Source organism: Panthera onca, chromosome D1 (genome assembly GCF_046562875.1).
Source record: "Panthera onca isolate mPanOnc1 chromosome D1, mPanOnc1 haplotype 2, whole genome shotgun sequence".
Classification (NCBI taxonomy): Eukaryota; Metazoa; Chordata; class Mammalia; order Carnivora; family Felidae; genus Panthera; species Panthera onca.
In genome coordinates this window covers 88,177,640-88,201,909 of record NC_138348.1, presented here as the reverse complement: position 1 = coordinate 88,201,909, position 24,270 = coordinate 88,177,640, and the positions used below count along the sequence as shown (strand labels likewise).

Sequence of the window (24,270 nt, the reverse complement as noted above, 5' to 3'; positions counted from 1 at the left end):
GATCATGACCTGAGCTGAAGTTGGATGCCCAACCGACTGAGCCACCCAGGCGCCCCCAGACTTATTTTTAAATAAGTCTTAAAAGTTAGGACATGGGATGATGCAAGAATTGGAAAATAAATTGCTGAAACAGGATAGGAAGCCTAGGAACACACACATACGTACATCATATACTCAGTATAAAGGTAGAATTACAAATTGGTGGAAAAATAATGCTTGGGAAACTGATTATCTGTATGGAAAAACACAAAATTGGATCCTTCTCTTACATCATAGGTGGGTTGAAATCCTACAAGTAAAAAAAAAATTTTAATCCTACAGGTAAGAAAATATTAGTCTTTATGACCTTGTGTATAGAAAGGTTTCTTAGGGGCATCTGGCTTGCTCAGTCAGAAGAGCATGTGACTCTTGATCTTGGGGTTGTAGGTTCAAGCCTCATGTTGTGGGTAGAGATTATAAATAAACTTTAAAAAAAGAAAAATATTTCTTAGAGTTTGCACCTATAGGAAAAAATAAGGATAATTTTTATCATATTAACAGCAAATTTTCTGCAACAACAAAAGATACCATAAACAAAATAAAAAGATAAAAATGCAGACATTTGGGAAAAGATATTTAAAATGCAAAATTTAACAGAGAAAAGGTATCCAGAATATTGAAAAAGCCCCTACAAACCAATAATGATGATAATGGTAACAGGCAAGCACTGTCCTAAGCACTTGAGATATATTAACTCTTTTAATCTTTACTGTGTCCCTGTGAGATAGGTAGTTATTGTCCCCACTTTATAGATGAAGAAACAGGCACAGAAAATGTTCAATAACTTACCTAAAGTCACTGGTGGACCCGAGTTTGAGCCTAGAAGTCTGGTTCCGGTTCCTGTGGTCTTAGCTACTATGTTTGCTCTCACACTCTATAAAAACATCAATCCAAGTAGCCAACATACATATAAGAAGAATCTCAACCCCGCTAGCGATCAGAGAAGTGCAAATTACAATACCAAGGAGAAATCATCTCATACCCATGAGTTGGACCAAAAAAAAAAAAAAAAAAAAAAAAAAAATCTGACAATACCAAGTTTGAGTGAGGATGTAGGAAGAACATGAAACCTTTTATTTATTAAGAATTTTAAAATTTGAGGGGCACCTGGGTGGCTCAGCCGGTTGAGTGTCTGACTTCAGCTCAGGTCATGATCTCGTAGCTTGTGAGTTTGAGCCCCCTTTTCTGGCTTTGTGCTGACAGCTCAGAGCCTGGAGGCTGCTTTGGATTCTGTGTCTCCCTCTCTCTCTGCCCCATTCTGTCTCCATCTCTCTCAAAAATAAATAAACATTAAAATTTTTTTTTAAATAAAAAAATAAAAGAATTTTAAAATTTGAGTATAATTGACATACAATGTTATCTTACTTTTGGATGTACTTATTTATTAAAAATTTTTTAAAAGACTTTATTTTTTAAAGTAATCTCTACATTCAACGTGTGGCTCAAACAAAATCCCAAGGTCAAGAGTCGCATGCTCCACCAACTGAGCCAGCCAGGTGCCACTAAAATTGTTTCTTTTACTTGAGTATAGGGGGAAAATGAAGTCTTTTGTACACTGCTGGTGGGAGTATAGATTTGCACAACCGTTTTGGAGAGCAATTTGCCTATAATTAGCAAATTTGAAGGTGCTTATATGCTATGACCCAATAGTTTTACATCTAGAAATATACGCTAGAGAAATTTTCATGCTGTGTGCACAGGGAGATGTATTGAAGAATATTCATTGCAGTATTGTTTATAATAGCAAAATTTGAAAACCTCAGAATTTATTAACAGAAAAAATTGTGATATATAAAATAAAATAACATGCAGCAGTTAAAATGAACCAGCAATATATCTACCAATATAGGTAATTATGAAAAAAATAGTATCGTATGGGAAAAACTGGTTGAAGCAAAATACCTGTAGTGTAATACAATTCTGTAATATTTAAACATCCATAAAACAATGCTATTAAATGTGTATGTATATAAAATATGTGGTAAAAGAATGAAAATTTGAACAAGAATGATAAATGTTTTCATGATAGTATTTACCTCTGACAGAAAAAGAAGGGCAATGAGATAGGGGAGATGTCTGCCTAGGAAGTCTCCATTATATTTGTAATGCTTGATTAAAAAAAATCCTAGGGCACCTGGGTAGCTCAGTCAGTTAAGCCTCTGACTCTTGATTTTGGCTCAGGTCATGATCTCATGATTTGTGAGTTTGAGCCCCACACTGGGCTCTGCTCTGACAGTGCAGAGCCTCTTAGGATCTTCTCTCTCCCTCTCTCTCTCTGCCTCACTCTCTCTCAAATAAATAAATAAATAAATAAACTTAAAAAAATGAAAAAATGTAAAAAACCCGTGAGTTCATAATGATACCTAAAACAACAACAAACACAAAATACAGCCTAATAGTTTCCATTGGAAGTTGCTAGATAATAATTATTCTGTAAATGAATAAATAATGAGAAAGCATTCATTTTATCTTTTGTACGCCAACTGTATTTCAGTTACTAGATATCTGATAAAGTGGGTTCTATATAGAAGAACTCCAAACAATAAATGCAAAACGAAAGGTAGAAATTTTAAAAATTTGCCATTTTCAACCTCTAATGAAGTAATTGATCTAGGCAGCATTCACTAATGAGGCTAAAACTATTAGCTGAGATGTTGATGGGGAACATTATAATGGAAGGGTCAGGCTGACACCACATACAACCTGTGATCAAGCTTAGTGTCTTGAAAAGTTGTACAGCCTAAATATTACATGCCTCATGAGATGATACAACAAGAAGTATCTCTTATGATGTTTCTTGCCTAAAAAATTGAACTTGATTCCAATCGAGTCTTTAGAACTGCTACTAGTTTACAGGAAATGTGAGGGATAGAAGAATTGCTTAAATGACAAAGATATGATTGGTTATATCCCAAAAATGGGACATTCTATAGGAAGTGTAACTCAGTTTCTCCAAATATGCTTTATGCTCCTACAAGAATGGCAGTAGAGAAAAAGCAGAGTGAGTTATTATAGGATAAAATACACTGAGGAGATAAAACAACCAAATGCATTGTGAGGTCTTTATTTAGATCCTGATTCAAATAAATCAGCAATAATGAGTTTTTGCCTATTGGAGAAAAATCAAGGAAATGTGCATAAAGATTGATAGTAGAGGTCATTAAGTAGTTATTGTTATTTTTTCTTAATTTTTTAAGTTTATTAATTTATTTTGACACAGAGAGGGAGTGAGAGGGTGTGGAGGAGGGTCAGAGAGAGGGGAGAGAGAATCTAAAACAGGCTCCACACCGACAGCATGGAGCAAGACGCGGCTCAAATTCACGGACCGTGAGATCATGACCTGATCCAAAATCAAGAGTTGGACGCTTAACTGACTGAGCCACCCAGGTGTCCCAGGAGTTATTATTTATGATAAGTATGATGAAGGTATAGTTATTATGTTTAAAACATGTCCTCAACATCAAGATAAGGACATGTTAGACAGACTGTAACACAGTGAAATAAATGTTTCTCCAATGGTCTTTTACCCCAACCCTTCAGGGAACCTTAATTACAGAAACCAGTCAAATACTTCACTCAAGGGTCTATATGCTCTGAGAGTCTGGGAAGAGAGTACAGTGCAAATGAAGAGAACCAGATTTCCAACGCTTTGGTGAGGTGAGTGTTGGAGGAGAGCACTAGGGCACCACATAAATGTTTGTGGGGCTGGAACCATCCTTCAGCCCAGAGTAGGGGCACAAATGGGGTCAGTGCAGCTAAGAGAAGGGCACAGTGTTCTGGGGGCATTGGGTACATGGTAGGGACTGTCAGGAGGAAGCGGACCTTGCAGAGCACACATCAGGTACCCAGGGGCTCCCGGGCTAGAAAGGCAGGATAGGAGGAAGTCTCCTTCTAGTTGAGTATTGAATATTGTTCTGTGACGTTCCCACTCCAGGCTGACGCAGCTTGGAGACATCTGACCTGCAGTTGTAGAGCACAGATTTGATATTTTACAACAAGCACAACAGTCCTCACCCAGGATCAAACCCATTTTACTGTGAGGGAAACAAAGGCACAGGATCATATGGCTTTGTATCTTTTAAAAAAGCTGGGTGAGAACTACCCCTTAATGCTGGGCTGCTGCTCCATCCGCCACCTGCCTGTAAATTTTCTGCTCACCTTTGTCTAACATGCAGAAAGACTGTCAAAAGAGTTACGGGCTTCAGCCCAAGGGTGTTAATAGTTACTATCTTCTTTCTGGGCTTTTATCAGGAACTGCTGTTCTCACAAATCAAACTGTGAGAACATTTGCCAGAGATTTCCCAAGAGCAGACTTAACTCTTCCTGTTATATCAGAATTAGCCTCTTTAGTTGTCTTTATGCTTCTTGGGGTCTGGAGGGGGGGGCACTATGAAGCCGTGTCCATTCTGTCCCTAGAAGCAGGTGCTCTGCTCTTTTGATTCGATGCCTGCTTCTCCAGTGGATCCTGGCTGGGTTGGAATGTTTCTGTGGCAGTTTGCCAACAGCAAGAAGACTAAGCGTGCCCTGAGAATTTCCAGTTGTAGGCTCTGAACCAAGTCCAGGGAGACTTCTACCAAGGAGAACATTTTGATTATTTCTTTTGATCTAAGTTTCTTCCTCCCCATGTCCATAGATCTAATCTGGGAATTACTTTTGATCTTGAAAGGTTTTTGCTTTTTGGACTTATTTAGACCAGGTCTACCTTGTTTATAATGAGTAGGACAACATTTTATTGTAAGTAAGTGTTCATCTATACCCTATACCTTAGGCATGGGACTAAGAAGGGGTTAATGAGAAAAGGATGAAAAGAACCAGGTAGGGTCTCCAGGAAGATAATCCCATGATACATTGCCAAGTATTGAAAAGACAGAGACTAATACTGAGCAGAATAGTGAAGAATAAAGAGCTCTATATTGGCCAGTGTGACCTTTTACAAGGCTTTTAGTCTCTCTTGGCCTCAGTTGCATGGTCTGTAAAGTGACACTAATAATAACTAACTTAGGGGCGCCTGGGTGGCTCAGTCGGTTAAGCATCCAACCCTTGATTTCGGCTCAGGTCATGATCTCATGGTTTGTGAGAGCGAAACCCCTCGTCTGGCTCCATGCTCAGCATGGAGATTCTCTTAAGATTTAGATTCTCTCCCTCCCCCTCTCTCAGCCCCTCCTCTGCTTGCACGTGCACTCATGAGCTCTCTGTCTCAAAAAACCCCAAAGAACAAAAAACAAAAAAAACTAACCCAAGTAAAGGTAAGAGGTTCAACCTGATAAAAATCTGGAATGACTTTCCTTTTCCTTAAATACTTAATACTGACAATGCATCTCATTCATTCAATGATTTACTATTGCTTTATACTCTCATTCATTCATCCATTCCTTCACTCAACAAATACTCACTGAGCACATAGTGTATGAAATTAATGATGCATGATACTATGGGACATAAAAGTGTCTGTCCTCAGGAATTTCCATTTTAATTGTAGAGAGAAGACATACATAGGAAACTATAGTACACCAGGATGCTAAATGCCATCAGAAAGGTGCCAGATGCTGGGGTGCCTGGGTGGCTGAGTTGGTTGAGTGTCCAACTCTTGATTTCAACTCAGGTTACGATCCCAGGGTCGTGGGACTGAGACTGGCATTGGGCTCCTGGCTGACAGCTTGGAAACTGCTTGGGATTCTCCTTTCTCTCTCTCTCTCTCTCTCTCTTTCTCGCCCTCTTCCTCTGGCCCCCCTACTCGTGTTCTCTTTCACTCTCAAAATAAATAAATAATCTTAAAAAAACAAAACAAAACAAAAAGAAAGGTGCCAGATGCTATGAGAGTTCAGCAAAGGAGAAATGCTTCCAGGAGGGAATTTCAAGGAAGACTCTATGAAGCATAAAGTGGTTGGCCTGAAGAATAAATAAGATGTGGATAAGTAGATGTGGGGAAAAATATTCTGCAGGCATAGCAAAGGCCTGAGCAGAGATCTGGAGAAGGGAATGTAGGGGATGTGCTTGGGAAACTAAATCATCAAGAAAATAATTGGCAACCGTTGAAGCTATTCAACTGGAAAACCAATTGGAAGCCAACTGCCACAGTGTGAGACTGTGAGCACTTGAAATCAAGGGGTGGAGGAGAAGAAGGTATGGGTACTGACCAAGAAAGTACGACCATGGCGGTGAAGAGGAAGGGATGGGAGTGAAAGAATCTGGGTGTCAGAATCCTGATATTTGCCTTTTTTCTTCAAGGTTGGTGGTCACTTTCCAAGGCCTGCTGCCCCTCCATTTTTATATTTGAATAGCACTGGTTTCAATGCCCAGTCATCTGCTCAGAGGGAGTCAGAGTCTGGCCAGACAGCAATACTATTTGCATCATGATCTTTATTTGGAGTGATATTTGTATTTTGCTTAAGCATGCCATTTTGCTCCAAAAGTCGATGAGTGAATCAACGACATTTATTCAAAACCCATTGAGGTTTTATGGTTTCTATGTAGTTTCAACAAGAGTTTATTGAGTATCTCTGATGTTTAAGGTGATGTGAAGGGAGGGAGGAAATGATAGCTTGCCTATAGGAGTTTACAAACTCATAGCGGGGGGTGTGGAAAGCTGTTTATGTAGATTAATTATATAAAATGAGATATGTAAAAAGTACCAGGAAATTAGAACAAGTTCAAATGAGGAAGCATCCGGGTCTTACAATCCCTTCCTTAAGGGAAGTTTTAGGAAGGAAGTGGACTTCCTAAAATAAAATAAAATAAAATAAAATAAAATAAAATAATCTATCTGTAAATGCTCAAGGATGGGGAACCAGATTGTGATTTGGAACTAAAGATCTATGCAGCAATAGATTTCATAAGGGTGAGCTGCTTTCCAGTTGTATCTCCCCGGGCCTTCACACTCCGTTTAGCCAATTCCCACACCAGCTACATTAACTTCTGCAGTCTGTTCTCCTTTGGGTTGAAGCTGGCTCAGTCTCTGGGGAAGGACAGTTGTGGGATGTGCCCGATGAATCAGGGAATGAAGTTGGAGTAAACTATGTGGTCTCCCATTGGTAGGATTTTGATAAGACTGTAGTTTGACAATGAAACTGATATGAACGAAACAAATAGTGCTCTCAGGGCCCTTCATCTGGGCTTTCCATCCTTCAAAATCAGTGTGGTTTGTTCAAAATCCCACCTACTGCTTTTACCAAGACCAAATTTCCACACTCTGAAAATGGATTTCTCTTTGTGGTTTGTTAGGCCACTGTGGTTTCCCCTGCTGGATTCCTTTTTGTGGTTGGAGGTCAAACCCTTTCTTGCCTGCTGCTTCCAGGAATGCGTAGTGTGTGTCCCAGAGTGCTACACGGGGAGGGTTTTATTCTATCTCTCGTGAATGGAATGGCAGTCATCCAGCAGGCCTGGGTGCATGTATAAATAGAGGGACACGTAAGCCTGCATTTAATATCCAGAACATGAACCAGCCTCCATGGTGTGTTAGCCCATCATGTTTTGATGAAAGGCTGCTGACAGCACCACAGACCATGCCATGGGGCCCAGCAAACCACCTAATCCCACTGCTTTATCCCAGGCATAGATGGGGGAGGATTTCCCTGCCAGGAACAATGTCTTTCCAGCTACCAGCAGCTCTGAGTTTCTTTGGCTCTTCCTACTTCTGTCACCCATTACTCATGACCCTTGGTCAGAGAGGCCAGGGTAAACATGGGAAGACCAGGATGTACAGCTAAACCCCAAATCTTTTATTTTATTTTTCTTGAGGTAGAAGATTTCAACTCAGTCACCTATGAATCCCTTGGACAATGGAGCTAATGTCAAAAGGGCCCATTGAGGGGCACCTAGGTGGCTCAGTTGGTTAAGCAATCGACTTCCGCTCAGGTCATGATCTCATGGTTTGTGAGTTTGAGCCCCATGTTGGGCTCTGTGCTGACTGCTCAGAGCCTGGAGCCTGCTTTGGATTCTGTTTCTTCCTCTCTCTCTCTGCCCCTCTCTTGCTTGTGCACACGCTCTCTCGCTCTCAAAATAAACAAACAAACTTAAAAAAAAATAAAAGGGTTCATTGAAAGTTCAGCATTTCAGATCTCCTGCCTGACTTCCTACAATGTGTCACAGCAGACCATCACTTCCTGATCTATGCAGCATGAAATATGAATTCCTGCCATTCAGATTCTTTACAGTCTGGTTCCAATACTGTTCCCATCTTAGAACTAGCCACATCCTTACTTTAGCTTCTGCTTAATTGGATTGCTTTACTTTCTATTTTCCTAGGCCACTTCTGCCACTATGCCACTACTGTACTGATCTCTCCTAAAATAGCTCCCCTTCTCTCTGACTGTTGAAAGCCTTTCTATCCATTAGGATGAATTTAATTCCAGGACCTCCATGGCCACTCTCATCCACAGGTATCTTTCTCTCTATAGCATGCCTTGTTTTGACTATTTACTTAATGCCTGATTGTATGTATATGTCATAACCTATAGGCTTATATGCTGATTAGAATTGGCAGATTTTAGATTGGAATTCTAGTGTCGCCTGGAATGGAAAGCCCAGGAAGTCAAGGGTCATGCATTATCTTCTTTGTGACTCCTATAGTATTAAGTAGTATGTCCTATATGTAAGAGGGGCCAGGAAGTACTTATTGATTGAAGGAATAATAATCCACTATTGAAAAAGCAGAGCCTTGGCAGTATTTATTAGTGAATCCAGTGACCTTTCAAGGACATTCTCTGGCTAAGCAGTGCAATATGAGGTAATAATTAAAGTTATTCTCAGGTCCCAAAGGGAGCTCAGAGAATATCACTCCATTGAAGTTCCCTGGAGCCTTCTAGAATGTCAGCTTAACCCAGCTTCCATGTTGGGTTGCTTCCACAGTTTTAGATTTCTTGGGATTCTATGTTATGAACTCAGAAGACCTGATTTTTATGATTGTCATCTCAAAATAGCCTTCATATTCATACTCAGTAAGTACTTGATGATTTGATTAAGCCAGAACAGTGTGTCTAACCTTTTATTAGAGAATTTAGGTTTTGAACAATGCCTTTGAAACTCCATGAGTACCTGAAACATATAATCAGTGGTCACAAAACTTTTTCTTTAAATAGTGGCTTTGGCTTTTGTAAACCTCTAAATATAATTGTTATTTTATTTTTATTTTTTTCACTTTTATAAAACTCGATAAAAAATAGTATTTCAAACTGTACAGTCACCAGAAGTACACAGTCACCAAAAATGCACACATTTCACTTGGTATCTCCTAAATATAATTTTTAGATAAATATGATTAATAAAATGAAGACTCAAATATCATGATATTTTAGCACAAAAGGAGGAATACAAAAAATCAGGGGGAAAAAATCAGTGATTTTTGCATGTAGCTTATAGAGGGGCTTTGAAGTTCTTTCAAAAGAGAACTTTAAGAAATGTGTTAAATTATAGAATCATTACTATAATAACAAAAGCTTCCGCTTAGTGAGCATTTGTTGTGAGTCATTAAGTATTGGATACTCAAAATCTCATTTAATCCTAAAAGCAACTCTGTGAAGAGGGATTTTATAAGCTACATCTTAGGGTCATGGAGGTTAGAGGCATGTACCTAGAGGTTACAATAGTTAGCCTGGATTTAAACACAGATTTGTTAGACTCCAAAGCCCATGTGTCACTATCATGACCACCTTGGTGGACAAACACTTGATTGGATGTGTTCAATTGTGTATGTTTTTAAATTTTTTTTAAAAAAGTTTACTTATTTATTTTGAGAGAGACAGAGACAGCATGAGTGGTGGAAAGAGCAGAGAGAGAGGGAGACAGAATTCCAAGCAGGTTCTGCACTGCCAGCACAGAGCCAAATGTGCGGCTTGAACCTCTAAAACCACAAGATCATGACCTGAGCTAACACCAGAGTTAGATGCTTAAGTGACTGAGACAGCCAGGTACTGTGCCCTGCTCCACCCTGCCTTTTATGACAAGTTCCTAACAGATGGCTGTAAAGTGTCTGCTCCCCTCCCCCAATTCACAGTTGCTCAAAAATTGGGGCGCTTGGGTGGCTCAGTCGATTGGGTGTCAGACTTCTGCTCAGGCCATGATCTTGCGGTTCGTGGGTTTGAGCCCCACGTTGGGCTCTGTGCTGACCACTCAGAGCATGGCGCCTGCTTCAGATTCTGTGTCTCCCTCTCTCTGCCCCTCCCCTGCTCACTCTGTCTTTCTCTCTCTCTCAAAAAATAAAAGCTTTTAAAAAAGTTTAAAAAGTAATTGTTCTCAGTGCTCTATTGTTACATGTAGAAAGAAGACAGGGTCTTTAAACTGAAGGAATTGAAAATCCTGAGCAGCTTCTAGATGAGCCACCTTGAAAGTGACAAATGAGAGTTCTTATTAGTTAGGATCTGGAGGAATATGTCACTTGCCTGTCATCATGGTACTGCCTTTCTTCTGTCTTTGGAGTGACTGTATTTGCTCCTAATCCTCTTAGTTATGGATTTAATTTAACAGAACAATGTATTGAGAACCTCTCATGTGGAAGCTGCTAGGACAAACCCTTGGCAGGAGCAATGAGGGTCGGGGGTGGGGGGCATGGAGTGACATGGTGGAGGTGGGAATTTGAGGGAGGATGCAAAAATGAATATGTGATCTTGATCTCAACTTATAAATTGTAGAGAAGACTGGACAGTAAGACTATATGTAAGTATGGTAATGGTGGGGGTGGAGGGAGGTATAGACACAATCCTTTGGGAACATAGGGGAGAGAGCAGGTTATTTTGTCTGGGAGAGCTGGAGAAGCTGGAGAAGCTGGAGAAGCTTTCATGGAGGATGGGATATTTGAGCTCCCTCTTGGAGGATGGGCAGGTCCCTGACCAAGGAAGGACGGAATAGCAGCAGGAAAAACATGAACTAAGAGTGGCTTAATAGCTAAGGTGAGAGTGAGGTGTGTGTACAGGTGTTGGGGCAGGCAGGAGCAGGGGTGGGGATTGTGGCAGGAGAGGTAAGGACACTTGAATATCCTCTTACAGAGTTTAGATTTTATACGGGCAATGGGAGTCACTGAAGCCTTTAAAATTTTTTTTAATATTTTATTTATTTTTTCTTGAGAGAGACAGTAAGGAGGGGAGGGGCAGAGAGAGAGAAGGACAGAGGACCTGAAGCGGGCTCTGTGCTGACAGGCTGACAGCAGCAAGTCCAATGTGGGGGCTTGAACTCATGAAACACGAGATCATGACCTGAGCTGAAGTCAGACACTCAACCGACTGAGCCAGCCAGGTGCCCTAGTCACTGAAGACTTTCGAGTCGGGGTGTAGCATCTTTCCAAATTTCCATTTTCCAGAGATGGTTCTTTTTATATGTACAGTTATTGGATGGTGTTGGCTCTACTATGTGGTTCGAGTTGTACTTTTTCCTTTTCAGGGGAGCCCTCTCAAGGAAAAGAAACTTACTGTGTTTTTATCCTCTTTTGCCAGGGTTTAGTTTATTTTCTATTTACCATTTCCCCTCTCTTTCTTCTGATGCTTTTGGCAAGGCAAGGGTTAGACCATTAGTTCTTCCTACTGGCATCTGAGTCAGGTATTTGACTCATATTTCCACATGACTATTCTTTTTGGTGAGTGAGATGGGTCATCACTGTCTATGGGTTGAAAGCTCAAGAAAGTTTAGGAATAAAAAACTTGTGGAAAAAGGCACGTAGTCAAAGAGGTGGGACATGCATCAAAGCACAGGACAGCACATTGTGGATTGAGAGAGATCTCAAAATAGAAGGTGCTTCTCTTGGGATTCACACCACAGGCCTTGGCAGGCAGCCCACCCTTATCACCATTAATTTTTAGAGTTTGGAATTGGGCACTAGAGTCTGGTGTTAAGCTGTTAACCTCTAGCATCAAGGCCACAGTTGCTGGGAAGAATTCCTCTTTCAAGATGTGGCCTCATCAGAGTTCTTCATCTGGACACACCACAAAGGGCGAATGTTCCTAAATCCATTCCCATGATTCTGGGATGCTATATATACTCAGGCACCTTCCACTCTTTTACTCCAGACCTGCACACCCAGAGCAGAGCCTTCTTGCACTGGATCATGGTGCTGAAGTTGCAGTGTGTGTGAGTGTGTACAAGTGTGTGTGTACAAGTGTGTGTGTGTGTGCACAGCAGTATGTAGCTCTCTGTATGCATAGGACAAGAACCATTTTCCAGGCCTTTTGTTTTCTATTTCCAGAGAGAATGAAACCTGAAACAATGTGCATAGTCTGAGGAAATTAGGGATATTTCTAGAACCTGGCTTTTTACAGAAGAAATCTGCTCCAGATCTAGAGACACGTTTTGGCTTTCAGATTCGAGAGTTGTTTAGATTTTGCCCAGTTTTCCTTGCTTTGTGCTGTGAAGTTACACCCAAGCCATCAGCAGAGGGCTCCCTCAACCTTAGGAGCTGGTATTGATGCTTGGAAGGCTAAGCAACGTAAATGAGAGAAGAAATGCAGATCTGACTGTGAGTTTAAAATCCAATGCCCCAAAGTGCTTTTGTAGAGAAGAAACCCTAACCCATCCTGAAAACAGACCACTTCAGCAAGAAAGTATTTGCTAGCGTTTACATGAAATGACACTGTTTAAATTCCTGGATCAAGGTCAGCATAATGTTTATGCTCAGAGTAACACGTAGCTAAGTTATCCTTCAGAGAACCTGAGAAGCAGAGCAACTCCCTGACCAATGGTTTAATTGTTTCTGGACTGGTGGCTCAACGGTTCCTAAATATTGAATCACAGCACCATCAATCACCATGGGTCCCTGGTCTGAACCAAAGCTCTGCAGATGCCAAATCCCTGTGTGGCATTTGCCCAGATCCATGTTGGCTAGACATTAAGGGTGCCTGATTGATAAAGCACAATGTGAAGGTATAGTGGTCCCAATCTGTTGGGGCAGCTGGAACTGGCTAACTGCTCTAAATTAAAGTTGGGCAAGTTGCATGGTAAAAATGGGATCAGGAAAAGGAAACAGGACCCTGCTGAAACAACATCCATCTAAAGTTAGTATCTCTTGAGACTGTTCTGATTTTCCACCATGAAGACAGAGCAGCCTAGGATCCAATGCCAGGTATTAGAATCCTTGCTTGGAATTTGCTAGACAACCTCTGTCCTGGTTTTATTAACTGACTCTTTTTTCTCAGCTCTAGGGAAATAATCACATTCCTTTATCATAACTTCATCTGAGATGTGTTACAGTGAATGTTACTACATTCACTGTATTGTGTTGGACACTGAATGTGTTGGACATCAGGTATGCTTGGGAATTACAGTGGAACGCCCTAGATTCCTTGACCACATTTGGGAGGTATCTTGGTCTTTTATTTGGGGGCAGTGGGGACATACGTGGTTAGTAGGTGAGGTTTTCTGCCTTTTCAAATTCCAGGGAAGCAAAGGCAGCATACTGTGAGCAACATCGGCCTCCCACCTGCCTTATATAGAAACGTATTGACCACAGTGAGCGACAAGGGCAAATAGCCACCAGGCAGGCTACAGCACTGAGCGCTGAGTGGGCTTGAGGGAGAGTGGGGTTTGTGAGGTCATGGTTTAAACAGTCATGATCTGGAGACTTTTCCAAGAAGAAGCATGTGTCTTCCTTGTGATAGAAAAGCAAATGCATACGAGGAGAAACCGTTGGGAAGCCACTCCAGGCTACTGCAGTGGGAAACTCAAGAGTTTCTGTTTGTACTGGCTTCCTTCATTCAGATGGTTCCCATCAGCTACATTCAGATTGATTCCATTTGCAAAGCTCTCCTGGCAGTCTTGGTGGAGGAGGCTCGGTGGCAGCATCTCTGGCATTTTCTGAGCCTGCCCAGGCCTTGCTCCTCTTGTGTTGTTTCTTGGCTCTTGGGCTCCTAAGCAGAAACTGGCTAAGCAACCGCTGCTGCTGAACAAAATCAAATGTAAAACAGAACATTGGAACACCAAACGAAGAGACTTTTCTAAATGCGGGGGGCGGGAATGCAGTGAAGAACAGTGAGGGATCAGGAAAGGGAGGGGCTTCCTTAGAAGCAGACTGAATCATGCTCTGGTGAGGGTTTGTCATTGACCTATCTTGTCAGCATCCTTGATAACTGTGCCAGATCAAAGGTTACATCTTTTTTACTCTTCAGTCTCACTAATGGATGCAATATAAAAGATTTGGGTCCTATTCAGGACCATTCTCTCATTTTCTGGCCCTTACGAGAGTTTGTGACCCATGACACCCTGACACCACTTATTTTTTCCCCTAATCCTTCAACTTAGCCTCATTGCCTCTTATCACCTTCCTTCTGGACATCCATTCTCCCAGCTCCACTGTTTTACATGTGACCCATCTATTATTCCTGCACTCGATGCTAACTGTTCTGGTACTGTGAGTGAGGATGCTTCTCGTCCCGTTCCTTACACCACCACAGCAGGGAGAGGACACCCAGTGGGAGACATTTCCAATTCTTCTCTTCCCACTGCTGAGACTGGGCAAAAGGGTGCTGCTGTCCATAGACCGTGTCTGTCCTGCCCGGAGACTGATGGCAAGTGTTCTGTTGTTTCTATCCTTCCCAGCACTGTCTGGATTTGATTCTCCCCCCTCCACCCCATGTAGGTCATGGAGTCTGAACTTAGGGTGGGGACCTAAGTATTAGAAAATGGGGAGCCCATTGACTCTTGGTCCAAGAGTTATCTAGTCCAATAATGCTGATGTACACACACGCACATGCACACACACATACATGCACACACAATGCAGGCTCATTGTCACACAGTTCAAAATTCAAAAAGCACAAAAGGGCAGAGAGTGAAGTCTTCCAGCATTCCTGTTCTCCCAGCTTCTTAGTCCCCCCTGTAGAGTTAACCAGTGTTTGCAGTGTCTTATATGTCCTTCCAGACATACTTTATAAGTACATTAGCAAATAATACATACAAACGTATGGACATACACCTTGTGGTTTTTTCATCTTTTTAAATGGCTGCAGAGTATTTCATTGAATGAATTTCCACAATTAATGAGTCCCATCTGGATGGGCATCTGGTAGTTTCCAGTCTTTTGCTACTATAAAAACATAAAATTGATGTTTAGTCCTCAAATCTTATGTTTATTTCCCAAAAGCTCAGTACTCAGGGGGGAGAGGAGTGTGGTCTGCACTTTACATGGCACGGTATTTAAAGTCCTGGACCACTGAGTCAAACATGTCCAGGCTTGCACTTTTGTTCTAATTCTCTCCAATGTGCCATCATGCAGAGAATTATGCTGTGAGTTCTGGTGTTCAATAAATTAGTTAAGTTTATTCTTTTCTTTCTCCTCTCTGCCTACATCCTCCTCCAACCCAAGGGTTTGTTTGTAACCAGAGTGCCTTTCCAGCAAGTGGTGCCCCCAAGCTCCTAATACTTAAAGCACTGAATTCCCTCCATTTCTGTAGAATGTGATAATTGGCAAAACACCTTCATATAACATTCTTTCCTTTGATTCTTATGCAAATTTTCTAAGGACATTTTCTAGATGAAGAAACTGAGGCTCAGAAGGACTATGTGGCTTGCCCATGGTCACCTAATTGATGAGTGACAGGCACAAAACTTGAAGCCAGATCATCTAATATCAGCCTACTTCTCTCTAATACACACATGAACCCTTTTGCCATATATGTGACATCAGAATCAGTGGGCAGTTTGGAATATGATGGGAGACTGGAGTTCTAGCAAATTCACCCCCAAATTTCATTTCCATCAGCAGATATATTGAGACTATTCAGACAAGAGGAATTATGGACTAATTTACCGGCATCGATAGAATATCCACTGAGGTAGTTCACAACATGATGAAGGCATTGCCAGTTGTCCAGGGAGTAGGAGGAAGTATGGTGGGAGAAGTACCAGGGCTGGAAACCTTTGATCTTGAAGTACAGGTTTAATGTGGAAGTCAGGGCATGGGCTTGCAAGAGAGGGGACAGGAAGAGAGGCAAAGAATGCATGCAGATCAAGTGTCTGCTGTGCTATGCTCACCCATTAATCACTCACCAAACTTGGGAAGGATCCATGCAGAGGTATGACAAGGGTGCCCTCGTTTTCTCAGTGAGTGACAGTGTGGGGTGATGGTGGTGCTGGAGTGGTGGGACTATCTCTACTCCACCCAACAGGTAGGGGGAGTTCCCCAGGGCGGCAAGGGGCTGTGTAACTGGTGACACCTAGTGAGGAGTGGTAGACACCAAACTTGTCACAACATCCTCCCTCCAGGAAGGAACGACTCAGGTCAAGCTCATATATATGGCTCTTTCCTCTCTTGGATACATTTTTTTCCAGCTCCTAGGAGCTCAGGCTTCTGGCAGTTTTATTGCATCTGGTTGCTAGGCATCTTCAGATGTGCCACCTCTGCTGCGGTGGCTGAACAAGGTCCAGTGCCACTGCCCCAAGGAAGCAGGGATGTGGAAGAAGACAGGAGCACTGGACACACTCCTGAAGGGGAAAGGGGAGCTTTCCAGGGGCCACCATTGAGAGAGACACAGGACAGAGAGGTAGGGGCTGGGTTATTACAGGCTCAGATGCTATGCCAAGGGCTTAGGAAATTATTCTAGAGGCAGAGGGAATCATGAAGGAACTTTGGGGAAAGGAATAACAAGATTAAGTATGCATTTGAGAGACACCACTCCATCAGCAATTCACTCATTTGTTCCCTGAACACTGAGAGCACACACTATGGATCCCACCCCCGAATTCATATGTTGTAGCCCTAACCTCCAGTGTGATGGTATTTGGAGATGGGGCCTTTAGGAGGAAGTAGGTTTAGATGAAGTCACAAAGGTAGGGCCTTCATGATATTTCTGTCCATATGGGAAGAGACTCCAGAGAGCTTGTGTTCTCACTCTCTCCCCAGAATTGTGTACAAAGGTGGCCATCTACAAGCCAGGTAGTAGGTCCCCACCAGGAACAGATCAGGCTGGCACCCTGGTCTCTCCAGAAACATCTGTTGTTTAAGCCACCCTGTCCATGGTACTTCATTAGGGCAGCCCGAGCCAATGGAGACAGCACACAACCAGGTGGCTGGCACTATCTTGGCTCTGGATATCCAGCAGTGAACCAAGAGTCCTCATCCTCATGGAGGTTGCAGTCTAGTTGGGGAGGAGAGGGAGGCATGGCATGAAAAATGCACATAAGACATTTGCAATTACTTTTATGAAAGAGAGTTATGGGGCCTTATTTAGACTGGGGAAAATGGGGGAGGACTTCCTTAGGACATGACTTTCAACCTGGGACCCTGAGGATGAGTTGAAGAGAGTCAGGAATGGGCAGAGGAAAGAACATCCCAGGCTTGGGAAGGGCATGTGTAAAGCCCTTGGATGAGAAAGGGCTTGGTGAGTAACTGACAAGACACAAATGTCACCAGAGGAGAAGAGTCACGTAAAATAAGACTGGGAGCTGTTATGGGATAGTACACTTAGGAACTTGGTGGTCTTGTTAAGAGTTTTAGATTTAGGGGCACCTGAGTGGCTCAGTTGGTTAAACATCAGACTCTGGCTCAGGTCATAATCTCACAGTTCATGAGTGTGAGCCCACTTCAGGTGAGCCCCACTTCTCTTTCTCTCCTCTCTCTCTCCCTCTTTGACCCTCGTGGGATTCTCTCTCTCTCTCTCAAAAACCAAAAAGAGTTTTAGATTTATATTCTTAGTGCATTGATGAGCCATTATAAGGTTTAAATGAAATGAAGTGATCCAATTTTCATATTTAAAAGATGACTCTGAATAATATGAGCATCAGATTGGAGGGATGTCAAACAGAATGAGAGAGGCCTATTCTGAGGGATGTTGTAGCCATCCTAGGGGTATGATGACCCTGAGCAGCAGTGGGAGTAGAGGGGAGTGGTTGCATTTGGGGGCCAGTGGATAGGATGGGTGGGAAGAAGGAGAAACAGAGGATAGGTCATAGTCACAGCAGCTGGGAGGAAGAGGGTGAGTTTGAGGACACTGAGTCTGGTGGAAGTTGGAAACACATGGGCCTGTGTTTCAGGAGCCAGCTCCAGCCAGAAAGCAGTGACTACAGCAGAACTACCAATGCTGTCCTTAGAAAGGCCTGATTGCACGGTGGGCCCTTGGCTGGTGTCTGAGAACTTGGCTCTCAGAGTGTCCCAGTCAACAGTTGACTGATAAGGCCAGTTCCCTGTGGCTAGACTGTGCAGACAACATGATTTATGCTGAACACCTACTTTCCTTCTGGAAGTCTGGAATTTTTGTACATGCTAGGCATAGGTAGCTTAGTAGACTGACCACCAGTTAAAACATTGGGCACTGAGTCTCTCACGGGCTTCCCCAAGCAGAAACATCACACACATGTTTTAGAGAAAGACTATGCTTTGTGTATCCCCTCATGGAGGAAGAGAGCACAAAGAAGCCTCATGTGGATTCTTCCAGACTCTGTGTCTTTGTCCCTTATAATTCAGCAGTGTCTCTGCAAGAAATCTCAGCCATGAGAACAGCCACAAGCTAAGTCCTGTGAGTTCTTCGGTGTGTTTCCAAATGTGGGGTGGTCTTGGGGACCCCTGACACAGCCTCAGGATTTAAATTTGGAAGTGATCAGCATGTGGAAAAAACTGAAACAATGGGAGCATATGAGATCACCCAGGAAGACTGAAAACTGAGTAGAACCCTGAGGATCTCCACAACTATGAAGGAGGGCCAGAACTCAGGCAGTAGGAGAGAGGAATGTCTGCTGAATTTAACACAAGGTCATTGAAAACCTTGGCAAGTCAGTCCCTGTGGGCAGTTGTGGAGAGAGTTGGATTATTAGGGGATGAGGGGGAGAGCAATTCTCCCAAGCTTGACTATAGAAGGAGCAGAGAGGAACGTGGGGGGTGATGTAAATGTATTGAGGTAGGAAAAAACTTGATCATTTGTTTCTTCATTTATAAGGTGCTTGCTTTATGTAAGCCAACACAACACTGCTGTGGGTCCAGCAGAGAAAACAGGAAGGACTCCCAGTGTGCTGCATATTTGAAATGTGAACTGCACAATGCCATGAAGGTGTTTAACCCAGCGTGGGGGCTTCTTTGAGGAAGTGACCTTGACTCTGGAGCTTGAAGAATAAGTAGGAGTTTGTTGAAGTGAGGAGAAGAGAAAAGGGAAAAAGGACTTTTCAGGACAAGGGAATAATGCAGATGGATGTCCAGAGGGAATGAAGAGTGCACACTGAGTGAGGGGAGTGTGAAGAGATAGGGCTGCAACATGGCAGCAGCAAGATGAGGCAGTGCCTCCAGACTCTCATGGAAAGGAAGCAGCAGAGAGGTAGAAGCTAAATCTACAGGAGAGGGCTTGAAAAGATGGAGGGCTGTGGTTTCCAGAAAGAATTAATTCTGATAGTAGGGAAATACCTCGTCATGTAACAGAAACAGGAAGAAAGGATGAGTTTTAAAAGAACAGGTATAGCCATAGGTAAGGCCTTAGGATTGGTGGCAAGAAATTGAGCATTCTTATATGATGGCTTTCATTTTTTTTTGTAGGGTATGTTTTTCTCCCCTCCCACCCATCCCCTTTCTTGAGATCTAGCATATTTTGAGGCTGAGGAAACAGAAGGGGCCTTTGGTAAATAACTCCAGGTGGAGAAGAGGGGGACATTCTTTCAGCATTACAGCACATCAGAGATAGGCTAGCAGGAGGCCAAAGTTAGTGTGGTGGAGTCTATTGTCTTTAAGATATATTATCCTTGGACCTATCCCTGTGAGGGCTTTTTCCTTCTTCACCTCCTCCACCCTTGAGATCTGAAGCTCCATGTAGTGGTGACTCTACATGGAATGGAATGGCTGATAAATCCCGCCAGGGGCCAAGCCCAAGAAAAGGCATTTCTCTGGGTAGAAAAGGCACCTACTCTGTGGAGAACAGAGGGGTCAACAAGGATGATGGGATGGGGAAATTGAGCCATATGTGAGTCCTGGATGTCTAGACTTGATATGCCATGACCTTTGGAAGAGTTGAGAGATTAATTTAATAAGGTAGAGAGATTATCTTCTGTATCTTCACCTTCCTATAGACTTGACAGCAATTGGAATATAGCTTCTGAATCCAAAATAAGGTAGAATTCTAATGTTCCTTTAGATTCATGTCTGTACCTTGACCTGTTAATTGTGAGACTGTCCTCTCTCTCCCTTCTATCATGGGAGATGCAGTTTTGGGTACCACTTGGTAGTAGGAGGCAAGGTCATATACTCATAGTAAGGGGAAATGTGGTAGGATCATGAGTTTTAGGACAGTGGAGAGAGTGTACAAGAAGCCTGCTTAGGTTGCTGGTCAGAATTTCCACTGGGGCCCCAAACTCTTTAGTGGTACCTGTGTGATTTCCCTCAGTGTTGTGGAGCCTGGTTGTTAACATGATGATGATGGGCATGAAGCAGACAGTTGAGGGGTTCTGGAGTGAGGCTCTGCTTGTTGAGCTCCATGGAATGTCAATGGGACAAGGAAGTTGGGGCTGTTAGGCAAGACTGAAGTGGAGGTGAGGGAACATGGAATCTAAAGCAGCACAAGGAAAGACAAAGTGGAGACAAAGGAGAAATAAAGACACAGGAATGTGTATATAAGGAGGTAGTCAAAGATCTGGGGGTCCCTTGAATAAATTTAATGGGAGCTGGTGAGAAATCTGGAAGGATAGGAAATTGTGGTCGGTAGTAGGATATTTAAGTTTATGACTTCAGAGATGGAGAAGTTCTGAGTAATAAGCAAGTTCAGGATGTGGCCTTGGGAGGGCCCACATTGACCCTTGTCATCACTGGACCCTCTCCCTGATCCCATGTTCACATGGCTTTTCTCCTTCCTTTCAGCCTCTGATGTGCCTCCTACCTCAGCCTACCCCTTTCCCACTTTCTGGTCCAGCAAGAGGAACTCACAGCATCTTTTCTTCCGGAGAAATTCATTCCACATGTGTCTGATTCATTTGCGTTTACTGAAACTCAAAATCTCCAGTGTCCAAAAACTCTTTCAACTGTTTTTTCCCCTGCCCTTTCTTAGAAACAGGAAGTTGTGTTTGGCTGAGGACAAAGTCTTCCAGTGCCCCTGGGACTTACAAGATGTTTGGGAATGAGGAACGGTGAGGTCTGGGGAAGGCTTCTTTATTCTCTCCTTTCCTGGGGCAAGGGTGTATCTGTCCGTGGTAGCCTGGGCAGCTCATAGGGATGGAAGACTAGCCATAACTTTCCTGTCTCTTCCCACTGAGCCCAAGACCTGAGGGAAAGCATGTTCTAAAAGAGACAGATGGCTTTGAATGCTCCTATATTTCTCTCTCCCTGCACTGGCATCTACTGTTCAGAATATACTTGGATGTTGGTTCTCACCTTTCTCTTCCCAACACTTGGACAGTGTCTTGGAGGAGCTTTTCAATCTAGTTTTTGAGGGGTGTGGGCTGGCTGGCACTCAATTTTACGTGAGAAAGGCCAACTGTATCTTCAGTGGGATCTCAGAGAAACTCTCCATCTGAAGAAGAATGAACCAGACTGTGAAGGGGCACGTCTATTGTGATAAGTCTGCCCAGGTTGTTGGCAAGTGTTAGCCTAGAAAGCAGACAGGTGCCTGGGAAAGGCTGATGGAGTGCCAGTGAGGCAAGGAAAGCATGGAGGTCACAACACCAGCACTCTGCTCACTCAGCGCTCCAAAATTTAGCTCCCCTGAAGCGTGTTATTTTGTGCCATCTAGAATTTTTTCAGATGTAAGGCAAATATGCCCACAATATATCACTTGAGTGATTATTGAGTGAACCAGCAAAAATGTCAGCTTAGGTGAGTGACTTCTGTCTCTCACAGTCCATAGGCAGCTTTCTTGAAGGACCACAGGAAAACATGCTGTGCCAGAAGGCAGCTTCTCATAGACATACTGTCCTGCAGCCAAGGGCCACTAAAAGAGAGCGAACCCATTTGTATTTCTCAAGGGCAGGAGTATAGCTGTGTCCCTCTCTTCCTCTGTCTCCTGACTGAACTGCACCCATGGGCAGTGCCTTGGGGTGCAGCATGCTGGATGGATACACTTCCCTTTACTTAGGGCATCCCCTCCCACTCTACACAGAGCAGAATCAGGGCAGAGAATGACAGGTGTCAGGGGCAGTAGCTTAATCTTGCCTAAGATGTTGTCTTCCTCGTCTTCCTTCCTCATGCTTATCCCACCTCATGTTTTGTTTTGGCTGCATGTTCAGTAATCTGGCTTCGATGGACTGAAGAGGCACAAGGAAGTGATAAGGCTGTGGTAGCTGAAATCTGGAAACCTGAGGGTGATACTACATTTGATTCTCTTTGGTAGATTCTGTATTTCTTTCACTCTTACAAACAACTCCTTATTTCCAACAGTGAAAGGGACACGGCTGCTTACTGGAGGGGCTTGGTGATCTGAGGCAGAGCATGTAGAGAGCAGAGATTGCTGTGGGCTCACAAGCCTCTTTTCCTACGACCAGGGGAGACTCAGACCCTGGGAGTCCTGGGCTATGTGTGAAAGCATATCGCCTTACCACTTTACAGTCTCAAGAATGCAGCGGTGACAAAGCCTCTCTCTTTAATTGCCCTGGACCAGAAGTTGAAAATATCAAGACCAAGCAAAAGCCAACATATGCTTAAAAACTTTCCTATTGTTCATGTCTTTTTTTTTTTTTTTGGTTGTCGGTGGGGAGGCCTGGAAAAAATGAAGAAGGATCCAGAGGAAAGCAAGAAGAACTATATGTTTGGATGCTTGGAAAGAGGAATAGTCCTTATTAAAAGGACTTATTAAAACCAGGGCCCACTGGTTAAAAACCCCAAACACAAAGAACCTAGTGAACATATCAGAGGGACAAGATGTGGGGTTAGTGGGAAGATGGTCCCATTGTCCCTGGACAATGTTCCTGGGAGGGGGATGGTTTGCTAAAGTGGGCTGGGGAACAATAATGTTGCATAGTTTTATAAATTCACAAATCCCTCTGGTCAGCTACAGGGGCATAAAGGGCAGAGAATAAACCCCAGGCAAGGATTCACTTACATTAAAGATGAAAGAAATGAACTTTGATGCTAATGTACCACCTCTGAAATATTTCTGGCACATGTTCAGAGGATCCAGATGAATGACCAAGCTACCTGCCGCGTCAGGGCCTTAGGGACTTTAGCAAACACTAGTACCAGTTTCCATCAGGAGCACTAGCAGGAAAACGCAAACTCTCGGCAGAGGAAATGTAGTCTTCCCTTCTCGGGGCTCCAAGGGTGGTTGAGGTTGGCCAGGGGAAATAATGGTGTGGTCTCTCACTGCAGATCTATTTTCTGAGTCCCTGCACTGCAGCTGTTGAGTTTCCAGACACAAACAAGTATGTATTCTGTGAGCCTGGCCGAGCCCACACAGCAAGGAAGAGCCAAGCTGGATTCCATTCTGCTTTGCACATCGGCAGCTCTGCTGCCAGCTGAACTCCAGGGCAAATGCAGTCCCTGCTGCGTAGGGTTGGCACAGCTGGACTGCTCTGGGCAGCGCATGGGGGACACACTTGGCTTTGCTTATTCTAGGGAGGGTGAGAAATGGAAGGAGATGAGGAGTTGCAGAAACATACATCAGTCTCAACAAAACTGGTGCATGGCAAGGAAGAATCTGGTTTTACTAGCCGTCATCGACATGCCTGTGTGTGTGCTTGTTTATGTTTAGGTAAGCCTGGCCTCCCCCTCACTAGAGTCAGCAGATAGGGAGAAAGTGGTCAACTCCATGTGGAGCTGTGCACCACATGGAGCTGACCAGCAGCGACCTGCTGAGGGCACTGTAGGAGCCAGAATCCAATTTATTTTGTTTCCTGCTCCCAGGGCGAGTCCTCCCAGAGGGCACTGTTTCCTCACTCACACCAGGGCTCCCTATAGCATCCTCTCTGCCCATGTCACTAGTTATTTGAGTGAGTCTTGAGAGAAAGCAAAAGGGAGGGACAAAGGGGTCAAAGTGATGAAAAATGGAAGATGCGAATTTATATGTGTTCCTTCTTTTCACTAGAATGTCACTTCTTGATGTCGTCTGTTTCATTGTACCCATTTATGAGCAAGGACTGAGTTCCCTCTACACTAGACCATATGGAAGACTGAACCAGGAAGAGGTGAGGAGATACAGAGTGGAAGGTGGGATTCTGGGGCTCTCAGGTAGGGTTTAGGTAGCAGGTGGAGGATGCAGTTCCGTGTAGAAAGGGCTGATTGGGACCATTGCAAGTTGTTGGGGCCAGGAGAGTGGTGAGGTGGAGATAAAGTCTGATGTGGAGAGAAGGCACTGAGGTCGTTGGGATGACAGTGCTTAGATATGGGTTCAGCTTTCCTCAGGTCCGCAGAGAATCTGG

At 43.4% G+C, this 24,270-nt stretch overlaps 1 long non-coding RNA gene across 4 annotated transcripts in view; it reads left to right on the top strand.

The window, feature by feature from the left end:
* The window catches only part of LOC132661093 (uncharacterized), a 73,699-nt gene that overhangs the window by 31,503 nt on the left and 17,926 nt on the right, over positions 1–24,270 (top strand). For 3 of the 4 annotated variants that reach the window (XR_013550062.1, XR_013550059.1, XR_013550060.1), the window contains 2 exons: positions 3,580–3,696; positions 23,468–24,036. This is a non-coding gene — a long non-coding RNA (uncharacterized LOC132661093). Of the gene's footprint in view, positions 1–3,579; positions 3,697–8,808; positions 8,976–23,467; positions 24,037–24,270 lie in introns of those variants that run through there. The other variant, XR_013550061.2, reaches the window with a different exon arrangement.